The sequence below is a fragment of the Giraffa tippelskirchi genome, chromosome 1, assembly GCF_054371585.1.
Source record: "Giraffa tippelskirchi isolate mGirTip1 chromosome 1, T2T-mGirTip1v1.2.pri, whole genome shotgun sequence".
NCBI lineage: Eukaryota > Metazoa > Chordata > Mammalia > Artiodactyla > Giraffidae > Giraffa > Giraffa tippelskirchi.
The window spans coordinates 56317944-56340039 of NC_137275.1; the positions used below are offsets into that span (position 1 = coordinate 56317944).

The 22096-nt window shown below is 37.8% G+C and overlaps 1 protein-coding gene across 2 annotated transcripts in view; it reads left to right on the top strand.

Annotated features, from left to right (window-relative positions):
• ARAP2 (ArfGAP with RhoGAP domain, ankyrin repeat and PH domain 2) overlaps positions 1 to 22096 on the top strand; it is a 795317-nt gene that overhangs the window by 310898 nt on the left and 462323 nt on the right. The window lies entirely within an intron of this gene.

Consider the following 22096-nt stretch of genomic DNA (forward strand, 5'->3'; position numbering starts at 1 on the left):
CCAACATAGACAGCATATTAAAAAGCAGAGACGTTACGTTGCCAACAAAGATCCCTCTAGTCAAGGCTATGGTTTTTCCAGTAGTCATGTACGGATATGAGAGTCGGACTATAAAGAAAGCTGAGCACCAAAGAATAGATGCTTTTGAACTGTGTGTTGGAGAAAAGTCTTGAAAGTCCCTTGGACTGCAAAGAGATCCAGCCAGTCCATCCTAAAGGAAATCAGTCCTGGGTGTTCATTGGAAAGACTGATGTTGAAGCTGAAACTCCAATATTTTGCCACCTGATGTGAAGAGTTGACTCATTTGAAAAGACCCTGATGTTGGGAAGGATCGAAGGCAGGAAGAGAAGGAGACGACAGAGGATGAGATGGTTAGATGGCATCACCGACTCAATGGACATGAGTTTGGGTAAACTCCAGGAGTTGGTGATGGACAGGGAGGCCTGGAGTGCAGTGGTTCATGGGGTCTCAAAGAGTCAGATATGACTTCAGGTGTTACATTAAAATCTTTAACACATTTTAAATTAATTTTTATGTACAGTTTAAGATAGTGATCCATTTTCTTGCTTCTGCATGTAGCTATCCTTTGTCACTTTTTATAATCTACTTTGTATCTTAGAATTATATGATGATCTTATCCCAAAATTCTTAGTTAGGGATTTTTTATTTTCTCTTTAGTAATACTCTGCTTAGAGTCAGGATTCAATGTTTAGTTGTTGAATTGGACTATTGGATTTAGATAGCAAAATTCCACATTAAAATTAATCTTTTGAGAATCATAGAATTTTCACTTTGTCTAACAGATTGTCAATCCATATTCCTTATGACAAACTGCTTGATTCAGAAGGGTTCTTACTTAAACTACATTAGTCAATAAAAGTGATTGCTCTTCACATGTGACACTTGCATAAATTACCCTCCTCTCTGGCAGTAATTAAACTGAAAATAGCATTACTATGTACCTACCAGGCAGTATGGATTCAAATAAGCTTAAAAAAATAAGGTTAAAATAAATCCTTTCTAGAATTTTACCAGGCTAAAATCTAAATTAGTTCCACTTTAGTTGTGTAAGGATTAAAAGAGACGGTTTCTGTTGAAAAAGCCAAAAGAGAACTTGAGAAACAAGGGATATTTTGAAAATGTGTGAAGGCAACAAAGGAAACGTTATGAGGGATTTTTTTCTCTACTTTATCTGTAGATATATTAATAAAATGGAAATTAATTTAATCTTGAGAAAACTGAAGTATTTACAGTTGAAGCAGTGAAAAGTAAAGTAATAGACATGAAGATTCTCAGCTTGAGAAATATATCACATTTTTCTATAAGGTAATTTCTAGACCAACCTGATATTCTACCTCATTCTGAATTATTAAATTGTAGTTAATAACCTTTCTCAAGAAGTCTGTTTAATTTTTTTTGGTGTATTGGAACTTGACATTTGACAGATACTGAGTATTGACCTATTTGCGATTGGATCAGAATTTGGCACTGCTATTCCCTCACGTTTATTTTTAAATTTATAATATTAATTTATGAGTTTCCATAGAGGTGGAAAAGATACCTGTTGAAGAGAAACTATATTAAGGCCCTATGCCTATCTATTCAAAACCTAGGCTATTTCAGTTAAAAAAAAAAAAAAATCCAACATATCCTATTAATCAGTGTGACTTACAGCCATACTGTGAAAAAAAACAACTGCAGTTTTTGAGAAAGAATTCTTAGAAAAAAGGTCCATGACATGAATATACTTGTAGTGTATCTAACCATGATTTCCTCCTTCTGGGAACCAAACAAAATAATAAGAGCAATTTAAAAATCAGTAATCTAAATTTTGCAAATTTTATATTTAAAAGTCAAAAACAACTGAGGCTGGCCAAGCCCTAATATGAAAAGTAGTGGAGAATGTTAAGGGTTCCTGGAGCAGCAAAGCTTAGAGAATGATCCCAGAATGCTTTCTCTTGTTATGAAAGAGTTACTCTGGAGAGCTATGTTTATAACAACCATACCTAGAGCTGAGATGAGCAAAAATGAGATGAAGAAGGAGCAGAATGTAGAGGAGAGGTATAGGCACAAAGACCAACTAGGAAAGGGAATGAGGGATTGCTAGATTAATAGATATAATAAAGGTAACATCTCTGAGGCTTGCTAAGCTTTAACAAGTCATAAATACACAAATTCTTATTTTAAGGTCTGTAAAAGCTAATGACCATATCCTGGTCCCTGGTGTCTGGGGGGAAGGGATAAGTTTTTCAGGCCAAATTTCTGCAGGATTGACTCCTGACACAAAAAGTCACCTCACACAGCAGGCCTTGACATTGGAAGCAGTCAAGATCAGTTTATGGATATATGCTGGAGTCAAGAGTGGTGGATATCAATCTGGAAAGGAACATGAATAATCATATTCATGCAAGCCATACAACACCAAAGAAAGCGAAGGGGTTCATAGTAAAAGAGTATAAGAAAACTGAAGGAGTTTTCCTAAAACTGAAGGACACCTTAGCCAAAGACTGACTATTAAGCAAGTAAGGGATTCGAGCCCTGAAAGAGAAGTGACTGATTGCTAGGCAGTGACCATGGGAGGCCTGAAAGATTTGTTTGCCAGAATAGTCTCAATTTTCCACACCTCCCTGTATTCTCACCCTTTGTAACAGAACTCTGTAGCTCCATCTCTTTAAAAAAAGGGGTCTACAACCCACCTCTTGCCTCATGCCTCATGGTTTGTTTTGATCAGGAGTGTGGTAGAAGTGACATTGTGCCAGTTTTAAGTGTAGATCTTAAAAGACACTTGTACGTACAAGCCTGTGTTAACTGCTAGAAGATGAGAAACTACTTAAAGCAGTGATGAGTCATTCTTATGAAGCTATCCTGAACCAGCCAGCTCCTAGTCCACTCACAAACTATAGTCAGTCCTGACTCAGATCAACAGAACTGCTCAGCCACCTCTTCAGTTCATGAGAAAAGTAATAAGGTAGGTTTTTTTTCTTTAAGCTACCATGTTGGGGTTGTTGATTACCCAGCAATAGCTAATGATGTAGGAGATTTGAACAGTCAGGATAGAAGGGAATGGAGGAAGGAAGGAGGGGGTGGGACACCCAAGGTAATTCACATTTATTTAATCAGTACATCTTAGAGGGTTTCATTTTCCCATCTCCACCCCCACCCCCTGCCGTGATTAACTGCTGCTACTAAAAAGGAATTAAGTTAATCATCTCATTGTTGAGACAATAATTAATTTACAAACTAGTGTCATCATGCCTATTGGGGCTGACAATTACAACTTCAGTCTTCAAATTACTAAGCATTTTTACAACTGATATCTCATCTTTCCCTTACCAATTATGGAATGTGTTTAGGAAATTTAACAAGCTTCATTAGAATAAAGCAGTCTGTAGTGGCAGAATTTGTCCAGCATTCCTGTTTCAGGAACCCAAATTCTGATGGTCCAAATGAAAACAAAAAAACTGGTACATGATGTATCTCAAATTCTTATTATCCTAAAAGTTTCTAAAGAGTGGTAACAGCATTTTACACATCTATGTCATCTTTATCCAAGCTTCACGGTTTACTTGTAAGACAGGGGATATTATTTAAACTTTGTGCTTTAGCTCCCTCAACTATCAAATGTAAATGTTTTCATTGTAAATGACTTATTGTCAGAATTAAATAATGTAATACATGTAGAGAAATTTGATCAATGTCTGGCATATCATCAGCACTAAGTAAATGTCATGGAATAATAGCTGTATAAAATAATCAAAGGTTGGCACAGATTACATGATAACTAAACATTAGCTTAAACTGATAAATACCAAACTAAATATTTCCCATTTAATTGTGTTAACTTGAACTTTTTCTGCTGTGTTAGACTACGGGGGCATTTATTCAAACATGGCTGCTAACTTCTTTAAAGGTTTTGACTAAAAACAAGCCTACTCATTCTCTTAATGCTTTTAATCTTTGATTTAATGATTAAGATTTTATGATGACTCCACCATTGAGAAGTGAATGAAAACAGGGTTTGTCTTTCTTATTTCAGAGTACATAAATATATGTAATGAATAGAACTTTACTGACAGACATAATTGCCAATTTTCATTCTGGAATAGAGGTTTAAAAACCAAATATGAGAGATAAACTTGGAAAGAAATTGTAAGTATAGATTGTGTCATCAAAGTGCCAAAACAAATCAGACAGTTCAATAAAAGTTTCAGTCTTGTCAACATCATTATTCCAGATTGTTGTCAAGTATCAGGATGGAGATTTTCACTGGTAGAGCTACTTTTTAAATGAATTTACAAGATTTTTGACATTGCAGATACATTATCATGATCACCAACCTACTATATACAGACTTTGGCAAATTTAGGGTCACACTCCTCAGAGAAAGTGAAATTAGCTATTGCTGTATCTTAAATTAGGAATTAAAAAATAATCTACTGTGATTCATCAATGGTAGTTAAAGAAATCATTCTATCAGTGATAAAAAAAATCTTTTCCATTAGAAAAACATTTTATTTATATTCAGAAAGGATAAAGTAGGCTCAGACTCTTCAGATATTTTGAAATAATTTTCATGTAATTTGTGTCAAATTTTAAAATTTAAATAAGATTTCAAATTAGCATGAGAAAAATGGTACTGGATAAATCATTATAGAAATTTAAACAAACATATACCTGATAACATTCTGAGAGGCATTCACCCAATCCTTTAGTGCTAAGACTTCTACTCTATCCTGTGCGTGTGCTAAGTCACTTCAGTCATGTCTGACCCTTGTGACCTCCTGAACTGTAGCCTGCCGGGCTCCTCTGTCCATAGGATTCTCCAGGCAAGGATACTGGAGTGGATTGCCATTTCCTTCTCCAAGCTATCTTATGTAACTACTACTATATTCATTTTTTGAACAATAACTATTTATAACATGTAAGTAAATGAGGGAAAGAGGGACATATTTTTACCAAGCAGCCAGACCCTGCCTTCTCTGTGTGTATTTTTAGAAACACTCTGGGTGTTCTTCAGCCCATGGCCATGCTTTTCCTTCTCCCCCTCTGCAGGAAGGCATACTTCAGTACAACAGGACTTCACACCTATGGCACTATGGCTGTAGCTGTTGGTGCCATCTAGTACTAAGGATTCTTAACAGCACCCCCAAACACTACCCATTAGATGTCACATAACTCCCTAAATCCAGTTCTGTCAATCAAAAGTATCTCCAGACATTGCCAAGTGTCCCCTAGGAGGTCAAAAAGTCTCACCAGTCGAGAACAACTCTATTGTAGTCAATCAGAATAATTTGCCACCCTAATTTTTACCACACTCATTCCCCCAACATACCAACTTTCATGGTATGAACAGAGTTCTGAGTCTGTTATGATTATCCCAATTCAATTAGCCACATCCAAGCAAATGAATTCTGTAAGAAGCAATATTAAAAGGTAGATGTTGTTAGGCTCCTTCAGATCTCAATTTATGTTAAAGGTTCTATTATAGAATTCATATTGTTTATATTACCATCAAATAGAATCCTTCTTTGGTATTCTAATCTTTTCAGTTATATTTGTTTCAAAATATTAAGATATAAAGAAGGAAAAACTGATACGTTGAAGGGTTTCAGTTCAATTCAGTCAATCAGTTGTGTCTGACCCTTTGCAACCTCATGGACTGCAGCTCGCCAGGCTTCCATGTCAGTCACCAACTCCTGGAGCATCTTCAAACTCACATCCATTGAGTCACTGATGCTATCCAACCGTCTTATCCTCTGTCATCCCTTCTCCTCCTGCCTTCAATCTTTCCCAGAATCAGGGTCTTTTCCAATGAGTTAGTTCTTCGCATCAGTTGGCCAAAGTATTGGAGTTTTAGCTTCAGCATCAGTCTTTCCAATGAATATTTAGGAATTAGTTCCTTTAGGATGGACTGGTTGGATCTCCTTGCAGTCCAAGGGACTCTCAAGAGTCTTCTCCAATACCACAGTTCAGAAGCATCATTCTTCAGCACTCAGCTTTCTTTATAGCCCAACTCTCACATCCATACGTGACTACCGGAAAAACCATAACTTTGACTAGATGGGCCTTTGTTGGCAAAGGCCAACATGATGTTTCTGCTTTTTAATATGCTGTCTGGGTTGGTCATAGCTTTTCTTCCAAGGAGCAAGTGTCTTTTAATTTCATGGCTGCAGTTACCTTCTTCAGTAATTTTGGAGCCCCAAAATAAAGTCTGTCACTGTTTCCATTGTTTCCCCATCTATTTGCAATGAAGTGATGGAACCGGATGCCACGATCTTAGTTTTCTGAATGCTGAGTTTTAAGCCAGCTTTTTCACTCTCCTCTTTCACTTTCATCAAGAGGCTCTTCAGTTCCTCTTCATTTTCTGTCGTAAGGGTGGTGTCACCTGCATATCTGAGGTTATAGATATTTCTCCTGGCAATCATGATTCCAGTTTGTGCTTTATCCAGCCCGGCATTTCACATGATGTACTCTGAATATAAATTAAATAAGCAGGTGACAATATATAGCCTTGACGTACTCCTTTCCCAATGTGGAATCAGTCTGTTGATCCGTGTGCGGTTCTAACTGTTGCCTCTTGACCTGCATACAGATTTCTCAGGATGCTGGTAAGGTGGTCTGGTATTCCCATCTCTTTAAGAATTTTCCAGTTTGTTGTGATCCACACAGTCAAAGGCTTTGGTGCAGTCAATAAAGCAGAAGCAAAATTAGCACATAAAACCCCATTCTCTGTAACCTGCACATATTGAGTGATAGATATACTTGTATGTACATATATAAGTATGTACCCACGCACACTACAATCATTATTGTCAAATCCAAGAAATCAAACGTTTTTGATCTATAAATTCCAGAAATGTTTCAAAGTGAGAAAATGAGTAGGTGGTTCATATAGAAGAAAAAATATATGATTTCTTTCCTGGAAAAACATTCCTCTATGTATATGGCCCTTTACCAAAAGTTGAAGATAAGAGAAAAAATTACTGGAAAAAGGGTACACTGCAACTAGAAAGGCTAATCTTCAGACTTAAAATTGGTGGGTGTCTATTCAACCTCCACCAATGGGGATCCTCAGAAACCTTCATCCTGTGATCCACGTTGGACCTATAGCTAGGGGAAAATCATTGCTTCCCACTTCCAATGGCCATGTAGTTTCCTATTGTAGAGTGATTGGCAATAGAATACACATTTTCTTCTTTGGAAACAGAAAAGTAGCTAAAAGAGGAAAATGAAAACACATGACAAAACAATTGTCAAATTATGAGAGATTCACTCAAAAAGCATCATGAATAAGACCCCAGCACTCTGGTCTAGCTTCTTTGCCCAGCTATCCTGTAATGTGAAGCATGAAACGTCAGTCCTAGATGCTCCCGGAAATACTCTGTTCACACAGTCTCTTCAAGAAAATAATGCGTTGAAACAACAGCTACACCACCGGGGAAAAAAAAAAAAGAGTGAGTTAAGGCTAAATATATATTTAAGGAAATACATATTCTTAAATTTTAAAACTATGTTTAAATGTCTAAAGCATACCCTCGGTATTTTCAGTTGCAACCATCTGCTTTCATGTTAGTCTTGTCTTTATAATTCTAAGAACAATGGGACATTGTTGCTTTAACATTTTTTATAAATAAAAGACTCATTTTAATGATCTTCCCAAAGTAAAGGTGCTTTAATCAAAATATATGTTGGTACTACTACGCTTATAAACTGAAATCTGTGAGAACTTTAAATGCCCTTTCTCCATCTACTTCAAATAATTATTTCCACTAGAAAACTCCTTTGAAAGAGCAGCAAATCACCCCAACACAAAAGAATGCAGCATGTAATGCCTTTCAGCAGCAGAAACCCAGAAGCTTTGCTTTATACCATTGTATGGTTTAACAATAGACTTCAACTGCAGCGGAAACACGGAACAGATTTTGCAGACCCAAAAAGGTCCTTTCAGGTAAGAGCTACAATTATACATGAGCACAAGCGGCAAATGAGACAGCAGGAGAGAAAAGCTGCCAAAAGTAGAGAAAATACATAGGAAAGAATAATGGTATCTGAGACAAAGTTGTAGAAGGAAAGCAAACATAACTGTGCATTTAAAAATGTACATCAAGTTTTAAAATGTAAAGATCAGAGTAGTGATGGTTAGAATTTGGCTTTGAATTCACCTTTCTATTAATCTTGAATTTGAAACAAGCCCTGATCTAACTCTGTTAAAATTTTTCAGTATGCCAAATGTTATATTTTTAAATAAGGACTTCAACATTAGAGATTTGGTTTGATGATTTTCCTAAAGGAAAGGAAGTTTGGCTCAAAGATGAACTGGTACCACTTCTATAAATACAAATCTGTGAGAAAATTTTAAATGTTCTTTCTTCAGCTATGAATGACCAGGGAGCAATCATAAGAATGACCCTGGCAGATGGGAACAGAACACCAGAGAGTCCAACAGCTGAGATTTGAAATTTATTGTCTAGTTTGCTCAGAGGTCATGCTTCTCACTGGGCTACTGTCAACCAATGAGGTGGAAGGTGAGGGGTGGATAGGTATATTAAGCAAACCAGAGTTCTTCTGATGACTCAAGGCCTCCTTTGTATAACAGTTAAGTATACTTGCTCTAGTCTTCTCTCCCTCTCTCCAAAATCAAACCAGCATCTTAGGCACATGAGTTTCCCAGCGTTTCACAGATCCCTCCCTATTTTCTATTACAAAAGCATCTCTCTTGATACACTCTTTCATTAATCCAATTTTGGTTTCTGACCTAAACTAACATGGAGCTCATATTAGTAAATCAACATATTCTTAGCTTCCTGGTTAGATGGTCTGAAATCCTAGGGAAAAGCCAAGCATTGATGTGCTCTAAAAATTCTGGTTTTCAATGATAAAAAATTTTCTTAATGGCAAATGCACCCTCCCCAAAATGAAATGGAAGAGACAAAAGTAATCATATTAAGTGAAAGGGGATTTTAAAACAGCATAACGATTAGTAAAATTATAATCTTAACTGTTTAAAACAGTATACATGAAATGAGTGTAATGCATTATACTAGGTATTTTGGTGTGTTTGCTATTCTTTTCACTATATTCCAAGTTTAACTTATTTGGATGTTAATTAGTTTAATTGAAAAACAATTTAAGATTGTATTGGGAAGAAAGATAAAAATATATATGAAACATATTAATATCAACCAAGTGAAGGGTAGGGTAAAATGAGACAAAAATCAAACAATTGGGGACTATCTCATAGATCTTTACATGACTGCTTTCTCCAAGAAACAATGAGAACTAGACTATTGACTGACTCCTGGTGTATATCCTTGGTACCCTCTCACCATAGAATTACTTGTTTGGCTGGAAATCCTCATTTTTCTGCTAGAGGAGGTATAGCCCTGACCTTTGTGTGCCAGATTTCTTCAAGAAACTCCATCATCATTAATAGCATGTGAGTCACTCAGTTAAGCATCCAGAGATTCTTGTCCATTCTTACTGGTGATCTCTGTCCTCTGCCAGTGCATTTGGAGAACCTGATCACCCTTCTGGGTGCCTCTATGCAGCTCTGCTATGCTCAAGCCTAGAGACTCCTCTTTCCACATAGACTATTCTTGAAAATATATTAAGCTTTAGTAGCATCAAAATGAATGAGATAAACTAGGAAAGCCTAATTTTCTTGACTTTGCATTTCATTTTTCTTTTTGCTCTGGACTCCAATTTTCCAATGAAAGAAACATAATTTCTAATTACAGATGATTTATCATATGCAGTTTAAAAGTTTCTTTCAGGTAAATAACCAGTCCTTGCAAGATTTGAAGTCCTCATCATGTTTACTTCAGCAAGGGACCTGCCGCATCAAGTTCTTATTTCCAAGGTTGAGAGTAGATATAGGAAGAAATATGCATAATGTCATGGACTTAGGGAACTGAGTTGCCTTCTGTGTTTCATCTTCCTCTAAGGAAGTTCATCCAACATGTCTCTGTGGCTTAGCATCTATTCTCAGTTCCTTTTCTGCTAGAGTGTCCATGGATTATTTAACTCATGGTCTTTTCACTCTCCTTGATAGCAATAAAATATGGTGATTGGTTTCACAGAGGTTAGCCATCTCCCTCTCTAGGGGGTGCCATTCCCTTCTCTAAGGGATCTTCCCTACCCAGGGAATGAACCCATGTCTCCTGTGTCTCCTGCATTGCAAGCAGATTCTTTACCACTGAGCCACCGGGGAAGCCCAGATAGACAGAAAGATAGATGAATGAGAAGCTAGCCCCTTTCCCTGGGGGTTTGCCTCTGAAAAAAACATCTAGGTCTTTCTTTAATACCTTGATTTGCAATATATCTTCAGGAATTCCAAACGTCTACTTAAAAAAAGAAACAAGTTACCTAGTGCTTTTCTAAAACTACACTGTTCATCTCAATAGGTTCTATAATCCGTAGATGAAAGGCTTTTAAATTCTCTCTGGTGGTTCGGTGTTTCCCTATGTGGTGTATACATTTCTTTGCTCTGTGATCTACAAGGAGGTCACCTTCTCCTTTATAGAGCAACAAGCCACATAGCCTTGCTTTTATTGCAAAAGTGCTGCTGAGGGTGGAAGAGAATAGAACTACATTACTGAAATAGAAGATAAACTGGGAGTTATTCCAATAGCATTTGCTCACATTTGAGTGTCTTTTACCATTTTAACTTCTTTAGGAAAACAATATCTTCCATATACTCATTTAAAAAAAATGTAACTAAGTAACCTAAAAGATTGTTACTGTAGCCCCATTTTAGAGATTTTAAAAGTGATGCACAGAGAAGTGACATTATTCACATTAAATCTGTTAACTAGGAGGTGGCATGTCTAACATTCTAACCTAACCTCATCTGCGTTCAGGACCCTCAGTTCTTTGACTTCATGCGTACTAACACTGCATGCCTGTCGTGCCTTAGATTTCCTCTGTTTCTAATATATACAACCTAATCTTTGAGTTGAGAAGAGGGAGAGGGAGGAGGGAGAGCAATTCAAATGCCTGTGCTCCTATAATCAGCTGATTTCTCCAGGCGCATCTCTTAGAGATTCACATGCAAATAATCCCAAGGCATTTGCTCAGTATCCTGACAATGACTTTTTCTGGGATGACAGTTTTATTTACTCATTCTCATAACAGAGTAAATCCCTCAGCTCTCAAGGAGACCTGTATCTATTTTTTCTATAAAGGCTCTGTGAAGTTATTTAAGCCTTTGGCTTATACAAAGATTTTATTAAATCATCTGTATTAGAAACGGTAATTACTGAGCACAGGTCAGTGTAGAAAAGGTGAACGTCCTGACTCTTCCATTCTTCCTTCTTCCCCAAATGGACAGAAACAGAAGACCACCAATGGGAGGGGGAAGTAGATGGAAAAGGTATTAATAAAAAATGAAAATAGCAGAACTAAGACCTTAACAAAGTTAATTTGAGAGTATTGTATTCAACACTCTGGTTAAAGAGAGGTGAATATGTAAATCTAGTTTCATATGTCTATTTATAGACATAATCTATGGCCTAATGGTAGGTCAGTTTAGTAAATTTTTGTATAGTCTTATCAGGGCCCAGTAAGTACATCATTATCCTAAACACTATTTTGTTTCCAAGTTTAAATAGTATTTCTAACGAAGTTTGTTGCATTTGCCATTCTAATCAGTTCACAGACCACATTTTCAATTCTCTTCTAAAAGTAATTTATATTTGTTAAGCAGAAGCCAGTGTTACATGGGGAGAGAAGATCTGGATTATGCAGTAGAAATGTTAGGATTTTCACATATCTGTAAGCTAAAAGCCTGAACAGATATTCAACTAAATATATTTTTCAAACTTCTGTGCTACTCATTCAGCAGAGTAGGAAGTAGGCAGTTTGATTTCACCTTGAAATGACATTTTTAAGAAGTTTCCTGAAAATGGAAAAAAAAATATCGCTTTCATTTTGTGCAATTTGAATTACCCTAAATCAGTAGTTTGAATCTCTTAACTTGTAACATAGTAAGAAATGACAGTTAGCTGATTATTTCTGAAGAGGACAACTGGACCCATTTTGTCCAAAGGACTCGATGGTACCTGTGCTGCTTCAGCCCAGGGATGATTTGATTGCCACAGTGAGGCAAAGTTCTGACTTTGGAGAACTTCTTAATACTAATATCTTTTCCCTTTCTGGAGCTTATTTCTTTACTGCAAGACCAAAAATAAGTTTTATTGGGTTTTGAGTCTTTGATGATTGTGTACTCATACAGATTTGCTTAACTTTCCCTTCATTTGATCATATTCTGATATTATTAATGTTTAGAAGAGTTCTTTGTTATAATTTGTGTTATATTTTTTGACTTATGCCAATAGAGGATAAAATTTCATATTATTCATTTTCAAGCTCCCAGGGTTTGATTCCATGCGTGTTCTATATAATCATTTTTTAGGCTACATTGAGGATACGAAGGAAAATGTATAGGGTCCTTGTTGTTGGAGAGAGAACAATTTAATAGCAGAATCAGCATAAAAATGTCTGTCTTTGTAGTGGCTGGGGAGAGAAAAGACATAAATTTGTTTTAAACAGGATATCAGATAGCTTACATAATTTCCTGGGAAGCCAGGATTGGGGATTGTGGCACCGGGAACAGTGCCATGAATAACGCTGAAGTCAGCTGTTCAAAGGAAGATGCTACTGTCCCCAGGGGCCACAAACACTGACTGTGGCCAGAACCCTGTGAATGGTAGGCTCTATTTTCTTCTTTCTTGAAGTTCTTCAACTCCTCCTCTAGATGGGTCTGCCATCACCATCATTGAAATGGTTCTCACACAGAGGTTTCATCTTGATTTTATTATCTTCTAATTCAAAATTCACCATAGATCTATCTGATTGGCAAAGCATAGGCCACGTTTCTACACCTTAGCTGAAAGGGAACCCAGAAATACCACTATCTGACTTCCATGGCAGAATTTACAAAGAAAGGAACTTCCCTAAACAGTGGGAAAGTGTTCAGATATTTTGAGTAGCCAAGAGGAGTGACTGATATTCACTAGATGACACTAAAGCAAATTAAATACAATCACCCATTCAGTTCAGTCAGTTCAGTTGCTCAGTCATGTCCAACTCCTTGTGACCCCATGGATGCAGCACGCCAGTCTTCCCTGTCCATCACCAACTCCTGTCCATCAAGTCAGTGATGCCATCCAACCGTCTTATCCTCTGTCGTCCCCTTCTCCTCCTGCCTTCAATCTTTCCCAGCATCAGGGTCTTTCCAATGAGTCAGTTCTTCACACCAAGTGGCCAAAGTATTGGAGCTTCAACTTTAGCATCAGTCCTTCCAATGAATATTCAGGACTGATTTCCATTAGGATGGACTAGTTGGATATCCTTGCAGTCCACGGGACTCTCAAGAGTCTTCTCCAACACCACATTTCAAATGTAATCACCCATTACATTATAGTAAAAAATGAAATGCTGAATTATTTGGTTTAGATTATGTCCTCTAGGGTTTCCATCAGTAGGAGCAGCAAGACTCTTAAAAATAGTAATAGTAGTTAAGCACTTACAATGTTAGGGCTTCTCTGGTGGCTCAGTGATAAAGAATCTGCCTGCCAATGCAGGAGACGTGGGTTAGATCCCTGGATCAAGAAGATATGTCCCCTAGAGAAATAAATGTCAACCCACCCAAGTATTCTTGCTTGGAAAATCCCATGAACAGAAGTGCCTGGTGGACTATAGTGCATGGGGTCACAAGGAATTGGACACGACTTAGTGACTAAACAACTTACTATGTTACAGGTGGTTTCTGGAGATTATTGTATTTAATCTTTGTCATGAGCCTGAGAGATGATACTATTATCACCCTTGTTGTAGGTTAAATAATAGCTTCCTAAAGATGTCCATTTTAATTACTAAAACCCATGAATATGTTACCTCACGTGTGAAAAAAGAACATTGTTAATGTGGTTAAACTAATGATCTTAACATGACTCAGGAATGTGCTTAGATACTAAAGGATTCTGTGATTCTATTGTCCTAATCATTAACTGTTTGAGCCTGCTCTTTTGTGAAGCAAGAAGGCAGGTTTGTTGTTCAGTCACTCAGCCATGTCTCACTCTTTGCAACCCCATGGACTGCAGCACACCAGGCTTCCCTGTCTTTCACTATCACCCAGAGTTTGCCCAAATTCATTTCCATTGAGTCGGTGATACCATCCAACCATCTCGTCCTCTGTTGTCCCCTTCTCCTCCTGCCTTCAAACTTTTCCAGCATCAGGGTCTTTTCCAATGATTTGGTTCTTTGCATCAGGTGGCCAAATATTGGAGCTTCAGCTTCAGCATGAGTCCTTCCAGTGAATATTCAGGACTGATTTCCTTTAGGGTTGACTGCTTTGATCTTCTTGCTGTCCAAGGGACTCTCAAGAGGCATCTCCAGCACCATGGTTCGAAGGCATCACTTCTTTGGTGCTCAGCCTTTCTTATTATCCAACTCTCACAGCTGTACATGACTAATGGAAAAACCGTAGCTTCGACGGTGTGAACCTTTGTTGGCAAAGTAACGTCTCTGCTTCTTAATATGCTGTCTAGGCTTTTCTTCCAAGGAGTGTCTTTTAATTTTCTGTCTGTGGTTACCATCCTCGGTGATTTTGGAGGCCTTGGAGATTTCAGTTTTTCTATAATAAGAGGCAGGGTACATGGATGGACCTTTGTACCTTCAGAGCTTGGGGAGGTGGGGCAACAAGGTTCTGCTATGTTCATCTCCATTAAAATTATTTGAACATTGCTAATTTAGAAGAATGTTCCTCAGCCCTGGATACATACTGAATTACCTTTGACACTTTAAAGAAAAACAGATTTGGTCCTCAAATCAGACAAATTAAATCAGAATCTCTATTATTAGGATATAGACATATGTGTGTGTGTGTGTGTGTGTGTGTGTGTGTGTGTGTGTGTGTGTGTGTGTGTGTGTGTTTCTCATTTAAAATTTTGTATTATTTATTTTTTGGCCCTACCTTGAAGGATCTTTGCTTCCAGATTAGGAATCAAATCTGTGACCCCTGCAGTGGACGAGCAGAGTCTTAACCACTGGACCACCAAGGAAATCCCACACTTTAATTTATTCTTTTGGCAAATTAATTTATTTATTTTAATTGGAAGAGAATTACTTTATAATATTGTAGTGGTTTTTGCCATACATTGACATGAATCAGCCATGGGTGTACATATGTCCCCCATCCCGAACATCCCTCCCCCCTCCCTCCCCATCCCATCCCTCAGGGTCCTCCCAGTGCACCGGCCCTGAGCGCCCTGTCTCATACATTGAACCTGGACTGGCGATCTATTTCACATATGGTAATATACATGTTTCAATGCTATTCTCTCAAATCATCCCACCCTCGCCTTCTCCCACAGAGTCCAAAAGTCTGTTCTTTACATCTGTGTCTCTTGCTGTCTCGCATATAGGGTCTTCATTACCATCTTTCTAAATTCCATATATATGTATTAATATACTGTATTGGTGTATTTTCTTTATATTTTCAATGTATTGGTGTTTTTCTTTCTGACTTACTTCGCTCTGTATAATACTCTCTAGTTTCACCCACCTCGTTAGAATTGATTCAAATGGATTCTTTTTAATAGCTGAGTAATATCCCACTGTGTATATGTACCACTGCTTTCATATCCATTTGTCTACCGATGGACATCTAGGTTGCTTCCATTTCTTAGCTTTGTAAAGAGTGCTGCAATGAACATTGGGGAACGTGTGTCTCTTTCACTTCTGGTTTCTTCAGTGTGTATGCCCAGCAGTGGGATTGCTGGGTCATATGGCAGTTCTATTTCCAGTTTTTTGAGGAATCTCCACACTGTTGTCCATAGTGGCTGTACTAGTTTGCATTCCCACCAACAGTGTAAGTGGGTTCCCTTTTCTCCACACCCTCTCCAGCATTTATTTCTTGTAGTCTTTTGGATAGCAGCCATTCTAACAGGCATGAAATGGTACCTCATTGTGGTTTTGATTTGCATTTCTCTGATAATGAGTGATGTGGAGCATAGTTTCATGTGTTTGTTAGTCATCTGTATGTCTTCTTTGGTGAAACGTCTGTTTAGTTCTTTGGCCCATTTTTTGATTGAGTCATTTATTTTTCTGGAATTGAGCTACAGAAGCTGCTTGTATATTTTTGAGATTAATTCTTTGTCAGTTGCTTCATTTGCTATTATTTTTTCCCATTCTGAAAGCTGCCTTTTCACCTTGCTTATAGTTTCCTTCATTGTGCAAAAGCATTTAAGTTTAATTAGGTCCCATTTGTTTATTTTTGCTTTTATTTCCATTACTCTGGGAAGTGGGTCATAGAGGATCCTGCTGTGATTTATGTCAAAGAGTGTTTTACCTATGCTTTCCTCTAAGAGTTTTATAGTTTCTGGTCTTACGTTTAGATCTTTAATCCATTTTGAGTTTATTTTTGTGTATGGTGTTAGAAAGGGTTCTAGTTTCATTCTTTTACAAGTGGTTGACCAGTTTTCCCAGCACCACTTGTTAAAGAGGTTGTCTTTTCTCCATTGTATATTCTTGCCTCCTTTGTCAAAGATAAGGTGTCCATAGGTGTGTGGACTTATCTCTGGGCCTTCTATTTTGTTCCATGGATCTATATGTCTGTCTTTGTGCCAGTACCATACTGTCTTGGTGACTGTGGCTTTGTAGTATAGCCTGAAGTCAGGCAGGTTGATTCCTCCAGTTCCATTCTTCTTTCTCAAGATTGCTTTGGCTATTCGAGGTTTTTTGTATTTCCATACAAATTGTGAAATTATTTGTTCTAGTTCTCTGAAAAAATACCATTGGTAGCTTGATAGGGATTGCATTGAATCTATAGATTGCTTTGGGTAGTATACTCATTTCACTATATTGTTCTTCTGATCCATGAACATGGTATATTCCTTCATTTATCTGAGACGGATATTTTTTAAAAAAATATCCTAAGGCAATTTTAATGTCAAGCAGAGTTGAGAATCACTGGTTTGGGTAATGTCGTTATTATTATGGCTTTGCTGCATGCATGCCTCAAGTGCACTTGACCATCTTTAACAAACAAAGTTAAGGAATTGAATCTGATCTTAGCAAGTCATTTGAAAATGATTCTCAATGATTTGAAGGAGGAAAAGGAAGAAAATTATAAAGGCCTGGATGACAGCTGCCATCCTAAAAACTCTCATCAATTATACTGATTTTTTTACATGAACAACGTTCATGTATAGTGAATTCTAATGTTTTCAATATTTTCCTAAATATAAGAATTTCTTTCTTCTTTTAATATTAAGACTTTGACTATGAATTTTTATCTAAGTGAATTCTATATACAGAAGTCACATATATCATTAGGTCAGTTTGTCTAGCAGGCTTACTAGTTATGCTGTTCAAATCTTTTATAAAATCATTGATTTTTAAAAATGTGCCTGATTTATTAATTGCTGATTCTAGGAATCAGCGAACTAAAATGGACTGGAATGGGTGAATTTAACTCAGATGACCATTATATCTACTACTGTGGGCAAGAATCCCTTAGAAGAAATGGAGTAGCCATCTGGGTCAACAAAAGAGTCCGAAATGCAGTACTTGGATGCAATCTCGAAAACGACAGAATGATTTCTGTTTGTTTCCAAGGCAAACCATGCAATATCACGGTATTCCAAGTCTATGCCCCGACCAGTAACGCTGAAGAAGCTGAACTTGAACGCTTCTATGAAGACCTACAAGACCTATTAGAACTAACACCCAAAGAAGATTTCCTTTTCATTATAGGGGACTGGAATGCAAAAGCAGAAAGTCAGGAAACACCTGGTGTAACAGGGAAATTTGGCCTTGGAGGACAGAATGAAGCAGGGCAAAGGCTAATAGAGTTTTGCCAAGAGAACACACTGGTCATAACAAATACCCTCTTGCAACAACACAAGAGAAGACTCTACACGTGGACATCACCAGATGGTCATCACCAAAATCAGATTGATTATATTCTTTGCAGCCAAAGATGGAGACGCTCTATACAGTCAGCAAAAACAAGACCGGGAGCAGACTGTGGCTCAGATCATGAACTCTTTATTGCCAAATTCAGACTTAAAATGAAGAAAATAGGTAAAACCACTAGACCATTCAGGTATGACCTAAATCAAATCCCTTATGATTATACAGTGGAAGTGACAAATAGATTTACTGGACTAGATCTGATAGACAGAGTTCCTGATGAATTATGGGCAGAGGTTCATGACATTGTACAGGAGACAGGGGTCAAGACAATCCCCAAGGAAAAGAAATGCAAAAAAGCAAAATGGCTGTCTGAGGAGGCCTTACAAATAGCTGGGAAAAGAAGAGAAGTGAAAAGCAAAGGAGAAAAGGAAAGATATTCTCATCTGAATGCAGAGTTCCAAAGAATAGCAAGGAGAGATAAGAAAGCCTTCCTCAGTGATCAATGCAAAGAAGTAGAGGAAAACAACAGAATGGGAAAGACTAGAGATATTTTCAAGAACTTTAGAGATACCAAGGGAACATTTCATGCAAAGATGGGCTCGATAAAGGACAGAAATGGTATGGACCTAACATAAGCAGAAGATATTAACAAGAGGTGGCAAGAATACACAGAAGACCTGTACAAAAAAGATCTTCATGACCCAGATAACCACGATGGAGTGATCACTCACCAAGAGCCAGACAATCCTGGAATGGGAAGTGAAGTGGGCCATAGAAAGCATCACTACGAACAAAGCTAGTGGAGGTGATGGAATTCCAGTTGAGCTATTTCAAATCCTGAAAGATGATGCTGTGAAAGTGCTGCACTCAATATGCCAGCAAATCTGGAAAACTCAGCAGTGGCCACAGGACTAGAAAAGGTCAGTTTTCATCCCAATCGCAAAGAAAGGCAATGCCAAAGAATGCTCAAACTACCACACAATTGCACTCATCTCACAAGCTAGTAAAGTAATGCTCAAAATTCTCCAAGACAGGCTTCAGCAATACGTGAACCGTGAACTTCCAGATACTTAAGCTGGTTATAGAAAAGGCAGAGGAACCAGAGATCAAATTGCCAACAACTGGTGGATCATCAAAAAAGCAAGAGAGTACCAGAAAAACATCTATTTCTGCTTTATTGACTATACCAAAGACTTTGACTGTATGTATCCCAATAAACTGTGGAAAATTCTGAAAGACATGGGAATACCAGACCATCTGACCTGTCTCTTGAGAAACCTGTATGCAGGTCAGGAAGCAACAGTTAGAACTGGACATGGAACAACAGACTGGTTCCAAATAGGAAAAGGAGTACTTCAAGGCTGTATATTGTCACCCTGCTTATTTAACTTGTATGCACGGTACATCATGAGAAACGCTGGGCTGGAAGAAACACAAGCTGGAGTCAAGATTGCTGGGAGAAATATCAATAACCTCAGATAGGCAGATTATACCACCCTTATGGCAGAAAGCGAAGAAGAACTAAAGAGCCTCTTGATGAAAGTGAAAGAGGAGAGTGAAAAGTTGGCTGAAAGCTCAACATTCAGAAAACTAAGATCATGGCATCTGGTCCCATCACTTCATGGGAAATCGATGGGGAAACAGTGGAAACAGTGTCAGACTTTATTTTTGGGGGCTCCAAAATGACTGCTGACGGTGATTGCAGCCATGAAATTAAAAGACGCTTACTCCTTGGAAGGAAGGTTATGACCAACCTAGATACCATATTGAAAAGCAGAGACATTACTCTGCCAACAAAGGTCCGTCTAGTCAAGGCTATGGTTTTTCCAGTGGTCATGTATGGATGTGAGAATTGGACAGTGAAGAAAGCTGAGTGCCGAAGAATTGATGCTTTTGCACTGTGGTGTTGGAGAAGACTCTTGAGAGTCCCTTGGACTGCAAGAAGATCCAACCAGTCCATCCTAAAGAAGGTCAGTCCTGGGTGTTCATTGGAAGGACTGATGTTGAAGCTGAAACTCCAATACTTTGGCCACCTCATGTGAAGAGTTAACTCATTGGAAAAGACCCTGATGCTGGGAAGGATTGGGGGCAGGAAGAGAAGGGGACGACAGAGGATAAGATGGTTGGATGGATCACCGACTCGATGGATATGGGTTTGGGTAGACCCCGGGAGTTGGTGATGGACAGGGAGGCCTGGCGTGCTGTGATTCATGGGATAACAAAGATTCGGACACGACTGAGCGACTGAACTGATCTGATTTACAGGAGAAATATAAACAACCTCAGATATACAGATGATTCCAATCTAATGGCAGAAAGTGAAGAGGAACTAAATAACCTCTTGATGAGGGTGAAAAAGAGTGAAAAAGCTGTCTTAAAACTCAACTTTCTAAAAACTAAAATCATGGCATCCTGTCCCATCACTTCATGGCAAATAGAAGGGGAAAAAGTGGAGACAGTGATAGATTTTTTTTCCTGGGCTCCAAAATCACTGTAGATGATGACTGCACCCATGAAATTAAAAGATGCTTGCTCCTTGGTAGAAAAGCTATGACAAACCTAAACAGCATATTAAAAAGCAGAGACATCACTTTGCTGACAAAGATCCATATAGTCAAATTTATGGTTTTTCCAGTAGTCATGTACAGATATGAGAGTTGGACCATAAAGAAGACTGAGTGCTGAAGAATTGGTGCTTTCGAATTGTGGTGCTGGAGAAGAATCTTGAGAGGCCCTTGGACAGCAAGAAGATCAAACCAGTAAATCCTAAAGGAAATAAACCCTGAATAGTCATTCGAAGGACTGGTGCTGAAGCTGAAGCTCCAATGCTTTGGTCACTTGATGCAAAGAACCGACTCATTGGAAAAGACCCTGATGCTGGGACAGATTGAAGGCAGGAGGAGAAGGGGGTGACAGAGGATGAGATGGTTGGAGGATATCAACAACTCAGTGGACGGGAATTTGGGAAAACTCCAGGAGTTGTTGATGGACAGGGAATCCTGGCAAGTTATAGTCCATGGGGTCACAAAGAGTGGAACACAACTCAGTGACTGAACAAGAACAACAAGGACAGTTGTTAAAATCACCTTTTGTAATAGTGAATTGTCACTTTTTACTTACACATTTTGAGGCTATATTATAATGTAAGTGCAAATTAACAATTACCTTATCATCGTGGTAAGCAGGACCTTATAGCTTTATGTAGTTGACCATCTTTGTTTTTAGCAATGCTTTTGTGCCTAGAGTCTATTTTTGAATAGTACTAGCATAGCAGTATCAATTTTCTTTTGGTTATTGTTTTTATTTGTATAATTTTCTGCTGTTTGAGTTTCCGCCTATCTAAGACTTCATGGTTTATGTTTATCTCATTTAAAAGAATTCCTGGAATAATTTTCCAACCTAACAATAATTGCATTATAATTGAATGTTTCTATGTGTTTCCTATTTGTATCCTATTTTCTACTGTTTTCCCTCTTCCCCTCACATTTCTTGTTCAGACTGTTTTCTCTTTTTTGTGTTTAAATTTTCTGGGCATGTCCCTCTTTCACACGCCCATTGTACCCATGGGAACAACCATGACAATCTGATGTGATCATCATAGCCAGTCACAGTTGACTGACCATGACCCAGTATAAGCCAGTAACAGTAGAGACTGAAAATTGTCATAGCTGAATCATATGAACAACTGTTCTCCACGGTAAGCCCCATGAAGTACTGGTACTAATGCCACAGTTCCATAGGTCCTGCCTTCTCTCAGATTTATTTTTTAGCTCCTTTCTAGAATTAAGGAGAAGCTCCTGTAACTGTCTAACAAATTTAATTTTAATTTAAACTGGCTAGAGTCAATATCTGCTGCTTAAAAACAGTGTAATCTTAGTACAGTAAACATACTTTTTGATTTTAACTCACTGGTACAATCTGTATGGGAATTAGCCATTAAATTCCAAAGTTAAAAGTACTTGAGATAAAAAGTATTGGCCTCTGACAGATATGCTCTATAATGGGTGAATAAACAAATATAAAGAAGCCTTCTAAGTATAGTAGGAGAAATAAGAAAAGGTGATTAAAAAAACTTTACATCTTTGATTTTTCTGAGTTCCTGGATATTTCTGGAATACTTTTCATTTTTTTCTCCTATCTCTAATTGGTAAGTGTTATGTTAATTTAAATTAGTTTC